We start from the raw sequence: 13,810 nt of genomic DNA, 5'->3' as shown, positions 1-13,810 counted from the left end.
GGAAGAGGCAGCCTGCTAGCCTCTCTGCTGTCCCCTGGCCCCTGCGCTGTGGGGCGCCTCCTGGACGCAGGTGGGGATGGCCCCGCCAAGGCCGAGGGAAAGGCGCCTTGAGTTTTGAGAGCAATCAACGCTAGGGTCCTTCAGGCGAAATCGTTTGACGCCCAAGTGGGGACAATAGGTGTCAAGCAGCTGGGTCTGGAGCTGGCAACTGCCCCTTGAAGAGCCCTTATTTGGTGGGGGTGGGGGTTGGGGGGCAAAGGTTTCTGCAAGTAAGGGGTGCGTGGGGTGGGTGGTGCAATCCCGGCTTCTAGAATTCCTTCTGTATGCAGAGCGAGCAAACTGCATACCCCATAACGTCTTTTGAAAACAAGACAACTCGCCGCTTCCCCACCAAACAATCACCCAGTGACCTAGGAGTTCTCTGTAGAACGTGTCGGACATGGTCATGGTTGGTGGCTTTTTAAATCCTAAAGCTCTGGCCTCAGAGTCTTCAGCTACCCTATGATGTTATGTATCCAGTAGGCCTGAGTATTACGAATTATTAGACTTTTGTTTCCTTTTGTTTCAGGTTTACCCAACACTGTAAAGGGAATGTTCAATGAAATACAAAGAAAACGATTACTTTTTTTTTCCAAGAGAATTATTCCAGCCTTGGAGTGGAATGGGTGTGGACAGTGAGCAGAGAAACAAGAAACCAAGTTCTGGAAGGAAATAAAATGAATATAATCAGTGGAAAATTCAGCAACGCAATATTGTGCGACAACAGTAAATGACCAATTTATAATTTAAATTCTATGAAAAAGAGATTTAGAAGAGAGTTCTACCAAGCCCACTGTTGCCTAGGGAATGAAATGAGTAACGCTGGCTGGCAACAGCGCATCCGGAGGGAGCCTGGAGAAACAACAGCAGCCTCCGACCTCAAGATATCCTGGTTAGCTGCAAAGTCTGTTATATATTCATTGGAGTATTTATTGTGCACCTTACTGTGTGCTGGGAACTCTTAAGTGCTAGGGATTATGAGCAAAACATATTTACATGGAGCTTACATTCTAAGTAAGGGGAAGACAAGTAAATATATGGCAGATAGTGAAATGGTAGAGAAAAGAAAAAACGGTGGTCAGGGAAAGCCTTACTGACATTTGAGCTAGTACTGAAGGAAGCGAGGAAGAAGGCTAAGTAGCTACCTTGGAGGAAAAATTTTTCAGGTAGAGGAAACACCAAGTACTAAGATCTAAGAAGGCGTGTGCTTGCTGGGTTCAAGGAACAGCATGGAAGCCATAGTGGCAAGAGCAGAGAGTAGGAGATGAGATCAAACATATAAAAGGGGGCTGGTTGGCCCGGCGCGGTGGCTCATTCCTGTAATCCCAGCACTTTGGGAGGCCGAGGTGGGCGGATCACGAGGTCAAGAGATCGAGACCATCCTGGCGAACACGGTGAAACCCCATCTCTACTGAAAATACAAAAAAATTAGCCAGGTGTGGTGGCGGGCGCCTGTAGTCCCAGCTTCTAGGGAGGCTGAGGCAGGAGAATGGCGTGAACCCGGGAGGCTGCGGAGCTTGCAGTAAGCGGAGATCGTGCCACTGCACTCCAGCCTGGGCGACAGAGCGAGACTCCATCTCAAAAAAAAAAAGGGGGGGGGCAGGGGGAACTGGTCTTGTAGGGCCTGAAAGACCGTAGTAAGGACTTTGGCTTTTGCTGCATTCGATGGGGAGTACTAGTTTCAAAATTTAGTCACCTAAACCATGCTTAGCACCATGCTGAGCAATTATGCCAGGCCTAGAGGCTAGAAAGGGAGATGATAATCCTTTAGCTCCTCGCAGCTCAAAGTTTATTCAGCCCAACCTCTCTCACTACCACTGTCACTACTATCTTGGACTCCATAGCAGACTTAACTGAATCTGCATTTTTAACAAGATCTTCAGGAGATTTATGTGTACATTAAAGTTTCGAAAATCACTGCTTTATTCCTCAGAACCTGACCAATGTCTAAAGTTTTATTGGGACACATCCACATCCATCTACATCCATTCTATGACTGCCTTTCTGCCATAGCAAGGCAGAGTTGAGTAGTTGGGTGTGCAACAGACAGTAAGGTGTGCAAAACCTAGAATACTATCTCTTCCTTTACAAAAAAAGTGTTTGCCAATCCCTGGTTTAAAACTACAAATGGGACCAGGTAAAGGGGCTCACGCCTGTAATTCCACCACTTTGGGAAGCCAAGGCTAGCAGATCACTTGAGGTCAGGAGTTCGAAACCAACCTGGCCAACATGGCAAATCCTGTCTCTACTAAAAACACAAAAAAATTTGCTGGGTGTGGTGGCGCATGCCTATAATTACAGCTACTCAGGAGGTTGAGGCATGAGAACCCGGGAGGCAGAGGCTGCAGTGAGCCAAGATCGTGCCACTGCATTCCAGCTTGTACAACGGAGTGAGGCTGTCTCAAAAAAAAAAAAAAAAGCAAAAAACAACTACAAATGGTACACATCTGTCACAGTTCAACAGAATGCCCTGCTCATAGTAGTCACTCAGTAGATTCATGCTGATGCCATATCTCAAATGTTGCTGATCACTGTACCACAAGAGAACTCAGGAATATCTCAGTCAATTAAATGCTTTAGACAGGTAGATATGCATCACATCTGCTTAAATTCATTGGCCAGAAAGAGTCACATGACCCTATCTAACCATAAGAGAGTCAAGAGATGGTATTCTATCAGATACCGGGTAGCAAGCAGGTGAACCAGAAATATTTGGTGAATATATGTAGCTGTCACGCTTTCGCTTCCTATGTCATCCCAATCCCATTTCACTGGTGTTCTGACATTCTGTGGTTGTCTGTTCAGGTCAGCAAGTCCAGAAAGACCAATAAATTTAAGGCAAAGCTGTGTCCTAAAGCTGACTTCCTGCCCAGCTCAATGCCAAGGTCTCAGTCATTCAAATTTGTCTATTTCCTGCTTGACCAAAAGAGGACTGAAGCTATGTTTATGTGAATTTTAAATACTCATTTTTTAAACCCTTTTTTCTAATACAGAGCTATGCAGTAGCTTGAGGTCATTGTATCATAGAAGAAATAAAGAGTTCCCGGAAAACACAGTGGAAGAGCAGAATATGTTTATAAATGGTTTATAAATTTAAAAACCCTGGTATACTTTAATATATGCCAATATTAAATACATTAACATAAAGTAAATACAACAATATGCATAATACATTTCAATAACGCAAATCTTTCAAGCTGACATTTGCTTGTTCCTTTCATTAGACCCCAGCACTTTGAAGTCTCCACAGTTGAAGTGAATAATTAAACTATCCTGATCATTTTAGCAAAATAATTCAACTGCTTCAACTTGAATCATCCAATAAGCTAATGCTAAGCTTATTTGTAGCAAAAGAGGGGACTCTTCATCTGAATTACATGAACTGCCTCTTTGCTTCAGGTTGACAGAAACCTGACCAGAGTGTGAACTACACTGTTCACATAGCTAAGGCTCTTAAAGTCTTTTAAATTTGTTTTTCAATCATTTTACAAGTCAGTAATAGACATTTCTATCATAATTTTTCCAGTACAGTCTTTTTTATTATAAGTCAATCAATGATTGTTTGTCTATGTGTCCATAAACCACCACTAAACTCTAAGCTTTTCAAAGAAAAAGAGCAGTCGTTTTTTCATCTCTGGATCCTCATAAGCAATAGCATGCCCAGCACAACTATTTTGTTACTAAGTATTGCCTACTGTATTAACATTTCAGTGCGGTTATAATATTATTATTACTATTGGTCCATACTGTTTCTGAATTCTTACATTGTGGTCGTCAGCTGAGATAACATCCTTTTCCGCTTATATTTTCCTATGTCCACCTTTTCTTACTTGTAATATTATAGAAGTAGAACTTCATGCCGGACGCGGTGGCTCACGCCTGTAATCCCAGCACTTTGGGAGGCCAAGGCGGGCGGATCACGAGGTCAGGAGATCAAGACCATCCTGGCTAACACAGTGAAACCCCATCTCTACTAAAAATACAAAAAAACTAGCCAGGCATGGTGGCGGGCGCCTTTAGTCCCAGCTACTTGGGAGGCTGAGGCAGGAGAATGGCATGAACCTGGGAGGCGGAGCTTGCAGTGAGCCGAGATCGTGCCACTGCACTCCAGTCTGAGCAACAGAGTGAGACTCTGTCTCAAAAAAAAAAAAAAAAGAAAAAAAAAGAAATAGAACTTCATGTTTTGTAGAGGTACAATATGTTCAGAATAGTTATTTCAGATTTCACGAAATACTGTTGTTTGTTATTGAACACTCTTAGAAGCTACACACTTGACTCAACGTAAAAGCAAAAACAGTGGTATGTGCTTGTTATCCCAGCTACTTGAGAGGCTGAGGTGAGAGCATTAGTTGAGCCCAGGAGTTCGAGGCTGCAGTGAGCTATGATCATGTCACTACACTCCAGCCTGGGCAACAGAGTGAAACCCACAATCTAAAAAATAAAAATAAAAATTTTATTTTTATTTTATTTTACTTATTTATTTTTTTGAGATGGAGTTTCATTCTATCGCCCAGGCTGGAGTGCAGTGGCAAGATCTCGGCTCACTGCAATCTCCACCTCCCGGATTCAAGCTGTTCTCCTGCCTCAGCCTCCTGAGTAGCTGGGATTACAGGTGTCCGCCATCATGCCTGGCTAATTTTTGTATTTTTGGTAGAGGCAGGATTTCACCATGTTGGCCAGGGTGGTCTTGAACTCCTGAGCTCAGGCAGTCCACCTGCCTTGGCCTCCCAAAGTGCTGGGATTACAGGCCTGAGCCACTGTGCCCGGCCTAAAGATAAAAATTTTTAAAAAGCAAAAACACTTTGGCCACAGGCACTAAAATCTTTCATATAGTTACTTACATGAATTGTATGTTGTCTTAACGTCATGTTTCTATTTCAGTGGTTCCCAACCTGTGGTGATTTTGTCCCTTGGGGACACTTGGCAATGTCTAGAAGTACTTAGTTGTCACAACTTGAGGGGAAAATGTTAATTGCATCCAGTATGTAGAGGCCAAAGATGCTTTTAAACATCTTACAATGCACAAAACAACACACAATTATTCAGACCAAAACGTCAATAATGCCGAGTTTGGGAAAAGCTATTCTATTTTATGAGAGAAAAAATGTAGTCACTGGCTGGGCATAGTGGCTCATGCCTGTAATTCCAGCACTTTGGGAGGCCAAGGCGGATGGATCACCTGAGGTCAGGAGTTTGAGACCAGCCTGGTCAACATGGTGAAACCCTGTTTCTACTAAAAATACAAAAACTAGCCAGGCATGGTGGCGGGTGCCTGTAATCCCAGCTACTCAGGAGGCTGAGGAAGGAGAATTGCTTGAAGGAGGCGGAGGTTGCAGTGAGCTGAGATCACGCCACTGCACTCCAGCCTGGGTGACAGGGCAAGACTGTGTCTCCAAAAAAACAAAACAACTTGTTCTAGTACTTCACAAGTAAAACTACTCTGATGACACTGGCCCCCCAAATAAAAAATGCGTTTAGAAATGCATTATGCAGCCCGGTGAGGTGGCTCATGCCTGTAATCCCAGCACTTTGGGAGGCTGAGGCAGGCGAATCACCTGAGGTTAGGAGTTCAAGACCAGTCTGGCTAATGTGGCGAAACCCCGTCTCTACTAAAAAAATGCAAAAATTAGGCGGGCTTGCAGCATGTCTGTAATCCTAGCCATTCAGGAGGCTGAGGCAGGAGAATCAGCTTGGAACCAGGAGGCGGAGGTTGCAGGAGCCGGGAGACCATGCCACCGCATCTGGGCAACAGACCTGCCCAAAAACAAGAAAGAAAAGAAAGAAAGAGAGGAGGAGGTGGCAGGGAAGGGAAGGAGGAAAGGAGGAGGGAAGGGGAAGGAAGGAGGGGAAGGAAGGAAGAGAAGGAAGGAGGGAGGAAGTAAGGGAAGGAAGGAAGGAAGGGAAGGACAAGAAAGAACACAGGAAGATGGATCTGAAACCATAGGTGGATCATGGTCATTTCAGGCAATAAAGTATTCTATGTATCAATCCTCCTACTAATACATACAACCACTGTGAACAGTAATTTGAGAAAAATAACTTCCTTCAAGGTAACAACTAGCTGCTCCACGAATTTTGGAAGGAATAAAACTTTATGTGTCTCAGTTAATACATACTAGAGGAATATAAGTATAAAAGTAATCAGCTTATTCAAGATTGTTCCTGTAGCTGGTCAGGATAGTATTATTTCAAGAATAATTTTCACACCTAACAGCACAACTGCCCCTATATTAATGGTTTACTGTTTGTGTGTTGATAACTTTTTTTTTTATCTTGAGAGCCTGAGAACTTGATTTAAAGGTTTCCTAAGCACCAAATCGCTAGAGACATGAAAAATGTCATGAGAAAATGTAGGTCCCGTGCTTTTTTTTTTCTTGCATAGATTTTCAATGGATGTAGAATTTGCAAAGGAGAGAGCCCTGCCCCCCACCCCAATTCTCGTCCTTGATTCAGCGCTTCCTAAAGTAGGCAAGGACCACCAATTTCAAAATGACCTGAGGTACTTATCAAAATGAAAATTCCTAGACTCCACCCCAGACATTGTCTCTACATCCCAGAATCTGAAACCTAGGAACATCCATTTAAAAAACCAAACTCCCCTTTGCACATTCAAGCTTGTGAATCTCTGCTCTATAGACGTAGAGTGTATATACTACTCATTTTCACAAAAATAAGTGCCGAAAATGTTCCAAAAAATTCTTCTTTTCATGGTATCTTCCTATCTTGCTTCCCAGGTAGTGCTGTGACAGTGTCTTAAGTAGGGCATGTTGATAGATGGAAAAGGACAGCAAACTCGAGGTGCTGATTCAGGAAGAAGCAAAAGGATTCCAAGATGGAAGAGAAAATGTCGAGAGAAATATGCCGAGAGAAGAATCCAGGCAGAATGGAATCCAGGCAGAATGGTGAATGGAAGGTTAGGGTGACCAAGAGAAAGGAAGGATGACTCAGCAAGTCTGTAGTTTCCGCTCTTGTATGGTACATTATACTTGAAAAGCCAATTAGAGCAATGGTGCTAAAACTTCGGGGAGAGTCAGAATGGCCTGGAGGGCTTACTAAAGCGCTGCTGGCTGGGCCCCGCCGGCTGAATGGCTAATAGAGACTCTGAGGGCTGGCTGATCATTTGAGTTTCTGACAAGCCCTCTTGCAATGCTGGTATGGCAGATCTAGGGAAATTATTGGAACAAGGAAAAAACTAAGGGTAAGAAGAAATTTTAAAAAGTAATCAAAGGATGAGTTCATGTCCTTTGTAGAGACAAGGATGAAGCTGGAAACCATCATCCTCAGCAAACTATCACAAGGACAAAAAACCAAACACCGCATTTTCTCACTCATAGGTGGGAATTGAACAATGAGAACACTAGGACACATAAAGGGGAACATCACACACCAGGTCCTGTCGTGGGGTGGGGGAGGGGGGAGGGTTAGCATTAGGAGATATACCTAATGTAAATGACGAGTTAATGGGTGCAGCACACCAACATGGCACATGTATACATATGTAACAAACATGCACGTTGTGCACATGTACCCTAGAACTTAAAGTAAAATTTAAAAAAAAAAAGAGTAATCAAAGGCGGCCAGGTGCCGTGGCTCACGCCTGTGATCCTAGCACTTTGGGAGGCCGAGGCGGGCAGATCATCTGAGGTCACGGGTTTGAAGACCAACATGGTGAAACCACCTCTCTACTAAAAATACGAACATTAGCCGGGTGTGGTGGCTCATGCCTGTAATTCTAGCTAGTCAGGAGGCTGAGGCAGGAGAGTTTCTTGAACCCAGGAGGGGGAGGTTGCAGTGAGCCGAGATTGCACCACTGCAGTCCAGCCTGGGCAACAAAGACTCCATCTCAAAAAAAAAAAAAAAAGGTCATAAAAATGACAGTAGTATACTATAATATATATGTTTCCTGCTGCTACTTTTTGTTTTGTATTTTCCTCTTAAAGAGGCCAGAAGATGGCCCAGCGCCGTGGCTCACACCTGTAATCCCAGCACTTGGGGAGGCCGAGGCGGGCGGATCACCTGAGGTCAGGAGTTCGAGACCAGACTGGCCAACATGGTGAAACCCCGTCTCTACCAAAAATACAAAAACTAGCCAGGCATGGTGGCAGGCGCCTGTAATCCCAGCTACTCGGGAGGCTGAGGCAGGAGAACCATTTGAACCCGGGAGGCAGAGGTTGCAGTGAGCCAAGATTGCGCCACTGCACTCCAGCCTGGGGGACAAGAGTGAGACTTCGTCTCCAAAAAAAAGGGGGCAGAAGAGAAAAAATAGAAGGGGATATTGGATAGGCTAGTCATACCCCATTTAGACTTTGCCTACAGAGGACAATGAAAGAAGGGAGCAACCTTTTCTCCGGACCCTCCTTGTCTAAACCAAATGCAGATCTGGCAGCCCTGTAGTACAACAAGATCATATTCCTTGGCGTTCTTTAGAGCTAGAGCTGGTGGTGCTTCTCCTCGTGAACGCTGTGCTAACGTCTACCTAAAGCACAAAGAAGACCGTTCCTTAGGATAGCTAGGGCTGATTTGATGAGAGAAAAAGAAATGATGGTGTGACAAGGAATGCGTTTATGCAGCCTTTTCACAGAAAAAAAAAAGTATAAATTATAATTAAATATTTTTAAACCTTCATTTTTTAAAAATTGCAAGAGTAATATAAGTTTATTGCAAATAATTTAGGTAAGTAAATTATGCAAAAGCAAAACAACAGCTCAGTGTGTTGTAGAACTTTTATTGGGCTCTAATTTACCTATCATAAAATTAACCCATTTAAGGTGTACAATTAACTGGTTTTTAGTATATTTGATATTTGAGAGTAATGCAACCATTGCCATTACCTAATTTTAGGACATTTTTATCACCCCAGGAAGTAACATGTACCTCATTAGCAGTCATTCCCCATTTACCCCTCCTCCTAGCCCCTGGCTGCTCCTAATCTACTTTCTCTACGAAATTGCCTATTCTGGATGTTTTAGATAGATGGAACCCTACAATATAGGGCCTTTTGTGCCTGGCTTGTTTCACTTATCATAGTATTTTTAAGATTCATCCTTGTTTTGGCATGAATTTCATTCCTTTTTATGGCTGAATAATATTCCACTGAATAGATATACTACAGTTTGTTTGTCTATTCATCCACTGATAGACACTTGGGTTGTTTTCCACTTCTTGGTTGTTGTGAATAATGCTGTTGTGAATATTTGATATGGTTTAAATTTGTGTCCCCACCCAAATCTTATGTCAAATTGTGATCCCCAATGTTGGAGAAGGGGCCTGGTGGGTAGGAGGTGATTGGATCATAAGGGCAGACTTCTCTCTTGCTGCTGTTGTGATAGTGAGTGAGTTTCCACGAGATCTGGTTATTTAAAAGTGTGTAGCACTTCCACCTTCGCTGTGTCTCTCCTGCTTCACCATGTGAAGATTGTGCCTGCTTCCCCTTTGCCTTCTGCCATGATGGTAAATTTCCTGAGGACCCCCCAGCCTGTGGAACAGTAAGCCAATTAAACCTCTTTTCTTTATAAATTACCCAGGTTCAGGTGGTTCCTTTTTTTTTTTTTTTTTTTTAAGACAGAGTCTTACTCTGTCACCAGCCTGTAATGCAGTGGCACAATCTTGGCTCACTGCAACCTCTGCCTCCTGGGTTCAAGTGATTCTTCTACCTCAGCCTCCCGATTAGCTGGGACTACAGGCATACGCCACCACACTCAGCTAATTTTTTTGTATTTTTAGTAGAGATGGGGTTTCACCATGTTGGCCAGGATGGTCTTGATTTGTTGACCTCATGATCCACCTGCCTTGGCCTCCCAAAGTGTTGGGGTTACAGGCGTGAGCCACCATACCCGGCCTCAGGTAGTTCTTTATAGCAATGAGAGAACAGACTAATGCAACATTCATGTACAGATTTTTTGTATGAACACATGTTTTCAATTCACTAGGTATATACCTACAGTAGATTGCTAGGTTATATGGTAACTCTATGTGTAATGTTTTTGTTTTTGTTTTGAGATGGAGTCTCACTCTTGCCCAGGCTGGAGTGCAGTGGCGTAATCTCATCTCTCTGCTACCTCCACCTCCCAGGTTCAAGAGGTTCTCCTGCCTCAGGCTCCAAAGTAGCTGGGACTATAGGTGCGCACCACCATGCCCAGCTAATTTTTTTTGTATTTTCAGTAGAGATGGGGTTTCATCATGTTGGCCACATTGGCCTCAATCTCCTGACCTCGTGATCTGCCCGCTTCAGCCTCCCAAAGTGCTGGGATTGCAGGTGTGAGCCACTGTGCCTGGCCTACATGTAATGTTTTGAGCAACTGCCTAAGTGTTTTCCAAAGTGGCTGCACTATATTCAGCTTTGTATGAGGTTTCAGTTTCTTCACATCCTCATCAAACACTTGTTATTAACCATGTTTGTTTGTTTGTTTGTTTGTTTTGAGATGGAGTCTTGCTTTTTCGCCTAGGCTGGAGTGCAATGGCACAATCTCAGCTCACTGCAACCTCCGCCTCCCAGGTTCAAGCTATTCTTCCGCCCCAGTCTCCCAAGTAGCTGGGATTACAGGCACCTGCCATCATGCCCGTCTAATTTTTGCATTTTTTGTAGAGACGGGGTTTCACCATGTTGGCCAGGCTGGTCTTGAACTCCTGACCTCAGGTGATCTGCCTGCCTCGGCCTCCCAAAGTGCTGGGATTACAGGCATGAGCCACCGTGCCCTGCCCTTAGCCATGTTTTTAATTATAGCTATGCTAGCAAATGTGTCTCAGAAGCGGTACCTTCTTGGGGCTTTATTTATTTATTTATTTATTTATTTATTTATTGAGACGGAGTCTTGCTCTGTCGCCCAGGCTGGGGTGCAGTGGCCGGATCTCAGCTCACTGCAAGCTCCGCCTCCCGGGTTTATGCCATTCTCCTGCCTCAGCCTCCCAAGTAGCTGGGACTACAGGCGCCCGCCACCTTGCCCGGCTAGTTTTTTGTATTTTTTAGTAGAGACGGGGTTTCACCGTGTTAGCCAGGATGGTCTCGATCTCCTGACCTTGTGATCCGCCTGTCTTGGCCTCCCAAAGTGCTGAGATTTCTTGGGGCTTTATTTGCATAACTGGTTGTCTTTAGACAAGGATTAGATTATTCCACTCTTTGTGGGATTTACAAATGATTTTGCCAGAAAGTGGGGGAAATGGAATTATATTTCGAGGGCTCTTTTACCTTTATGATTAGTACTGTCACAGCTCTAATGTCTACACTGCCAGGCAATGCTATGAAGTACTCAGCTGACAAGGCCTTGGGAAGAAAGTATCGGAAGACTAATACTGGCAGTGAGTGGACACTCAGGCATGTCTGTTGACTGGGATTTGATGATGATTAAACTTAGGCAAGGTCGATTTTTATGTACCGGAAATGTTTGATTTTAGCTTTCGGAAGACTTCTCAGTCCCTCATTACTTCTGCAACAAGCACTTAGCACCTTGTGCATGGCAGGCACTATCTGTGTTTATTCACATGTTGAATAAGACATAATCCTATGGCCTCCAGAAAATTAGTATTAAGAAGGATAGTCAAATATATAAAGAGATAAAATTTAATGTAATATACTTCAGTGAGTTACTACTACACAGTCATCAAAATGGCTAAAATTTAAAAACTGAAATGGGCCAGGCACATTGGCTTATGCCTGTAACCCCAGCACTTTGAGAGGCCAATGCGGGCAGATGGCCTGAACTCAGGAATTAAAGACCAGCTTGGGCAACATGGCAAAACCCCATCTCTACAAAAACTACAAAAATTACCTGGGCGTGGCCGGGCGCGGTGGCTCAAGCCTGTAATCCCAGCACTTTGGGAGGCCGAGACGGGCGGATCACAAGGTCAGGAGATCGAGACCATCCTGGCTAATCCGGTGAAACCCCATCTCTACTAAAAAATACAAAAAACTAGCCGGGCGAGGTGGCGGGCGCCTGTAGTCCCAGCTACTCCGGAGGCTGAGGCAGGAGAATGGCGTGAACCCGGGAGGCGGAGCTTGCAGTGAGCTGAGATCCGGCCACTGCACTCCTGCCTGGGCGACAGAGTGAGACTCCGTCTCAAAAAAAAAAAAAAAAAGAAAAAATTACCTGGGTGTGGTGGCACACGCCTGTAGTCCCAGCTTCTTGGGGGGCTGAGGGGAGAAGATCTCTTGAGCCTGGGAGGTTGAGGCTGCAGTGAGCCATGTTCATGCCACTGCACTCCAGCCAGGGTGACAAAGCAAGACCCTGTCTTAGAAACAAAAGAAAACAAAACAAAAACAAAGCAAAACCTGAAATAAACAAGGAACGGCAAGAATGCAGAACAACTGGAAATTCCACGCACTGCGGATGGGAGTATAAATTGGCCCAGACAGCCGTGCGCAGTGGCTCACGCCTGTAATCCTAACACTTTGGGAGGCCGAGGCGGGTGGATTGCCTGAGCTCAGGAGTTTGAGACCAGCCTGGGCAACATGGCATAACCCGTCTCCACTAAAATACAAAAAATTAGACGGGCATGGCGGGGTGTACCTGTAATCCCAGCTACTCGGAAGCCTGAGACAGGAGAATCACTTGAACCTGGGAGGTGGAGGTTGCAGTGAGCTGAGATCACACTGCACTCCAGCCTGGGTGACAGAGCGAGACTCTGTCTCAAAAAAATTAAATAAATAAATAAATAAATAAATTGGCCCAGCCATTTTAGAACAGTATTTGTCAGTATCTCCTAAAGCCGAGTATTCACATACCCTATAACTCAGAAATTCTGCTTTAGGCATATACTAATAGAAAAGCATAGATATGGTAATTGAGAGACATATACAGGCATGTTCATGGCAGCATTGTTCTTAGTAACCAAAAATGGAAACAACCCAAATTTCTATCAATAGTAGAAAAAGATAAATATATGATGTATTTAATACATATAGCAGTGAAAACGAACAAACCACTGCTACTAGCAACCACATGGATGAATTCAACACACATAGTGTTGAATCAAAGAAACTACACACAAAAGTATGGAACAATAAAAACAAACTAATCTATGGTAAAAGAAATCAGAACAGTAATTACCTTTGTCATTAGGTAATGACTGGGATGTAGCATAAGAGAGGCTTTTGAGGTCCTGGCAATATTCTTTTTATTTATTTATTTATTTATTTATTTATTTGAGACAGGGTCTCACTCTGTTACCCAGGTTGGAGTGCAGTGGTGCAATTATAGCTCACTGCAGCCTAGATCTCTCTGGGCTCAAGTGATCCTCCCACCTCAGCTTCCCAAGTAGCTGGGACCACAGGCGTGTGCCACCATGCCCGGCTAATTTTAGTTTGTTTGTTTATTTGTTTGTTTTTTGAAATGGAGTTTCACTCTTGTTGCCCAGGCTGGAGTGCGATGGCGCAATCTGCAACCTCTGCCTCCCGGGTTCAAGCAATTCTCCTGCCTCAGCCTCCCAAGTAGCTGGAATTACAGCCGCCACCACACCAGGCTAATTTTTTGTATTTTTAATAGAGACAGGGTTTCACCATGTTGGCCAGGCTTGTCTTGAACTCCTGACCTCAGGTGATCCGCCCGCCTCAGCCTCCCAAAGTGCTGGGATTACAGGCATGAGCCACCATGCCCAGCCGAATGCAATACTTTGAAAGAAATATATGTATGTATATTTTTCCTAGTTCTAGAATTGAAACACTCTTGGGCCCCTAGATAATCAAAATACTTTCTTTCATTGAATAAAGATTACCCTAGGCTATTTGGTAGACATCTGTGCCTAGTCACAGCACATCATAACCTCAATGGATAAGGAC

General features: G+C 44.1%; 1 long non-coding RNA gene across 1 annotated transcript; it reads left to right on the top strand.

Moving 5' to 3' along the window:
• The first annotated feature begins 81 nt into the window (after nt 1–81).
• On the top strand, nt 82–7,321 carry LOC103877558. Its single transcript, XR_637302.4, has 3 exons — nt 82–448; nt 569–931; nt 6,774–7,321. It is a non-coding gene; the product is annotated as an uncharacterized LOC103877558 (long non-coding RNA).
• The last annotated feature ends 6,489 nt before the right edge of the window (nt 7,322–13,810 follow it).

Source organism: Papio anubis, chromosome 12, assembly GCF_008728515.1.
Source record: "Papio anubis isolate 15944 chromosome 12, Panubis1.0, whole genome shotgun sequence".
Taxonomy (NCBI): domain Eukaryota; kingdom Metazoa; phylum Chordata; class Mammalia; order Primates; family Cercopithecidae; genus Papio; species Papio anubis.
This window is presented reverse-complemented; position numbering and strand designations above follow the sequence as displayed.